The following is a 414-nucleotide window of genomic DNA, read 5'->3' on the forward strand; positions in this document are numbered from 1 at the left end:
GGCCAGTGCCTTATCCATTAGGCCACTGGGGCTACGTATTACATTAATGTGGCTTATCCGATTAAAAATAGAATGTTTCAACGGGTACGCATATTTGAGGTAATCTACTAAAATTACATCGTGATATGCCACGTCACTAACCACCAAAGGCTCTAAATTATCAGTATTTTTAACTTTTTAAATCGCTGGCAATTCCTACTTCTCAGTCAACACTAGCTTTAACGTTAACGTTACACTTAGCTACGTTACAAGATCATCTCTGCAGTAAAATAGTATATTGACCGGCTGATGACAAACTATGATTCACAGGTGATTTAGCTACTCATCGAAAACGGCGAAGTCGTAGTTCCTTCCTGAAACCTTCCTCAATCTCAAGTACATTACGATACGTATATATATATATATATATATATA

The sequence above is a fragment of the Etheostoma spectabile genome, chromosome 17, assembly GCF_008692095.1.
Source record: "Etheostoma spectabile isolate EspeVRDwgs_2016 chromosome 17, UIUC_Espe_1.0, whole genome shotgun sequence".
Taxonomy (NCBI): domain Eukaryota; kingdom Metazoa; phylum Chordata; class Actinopteri; order Perciformes; family Percidae; genus Etheostoma; species Etheostoma spectabile.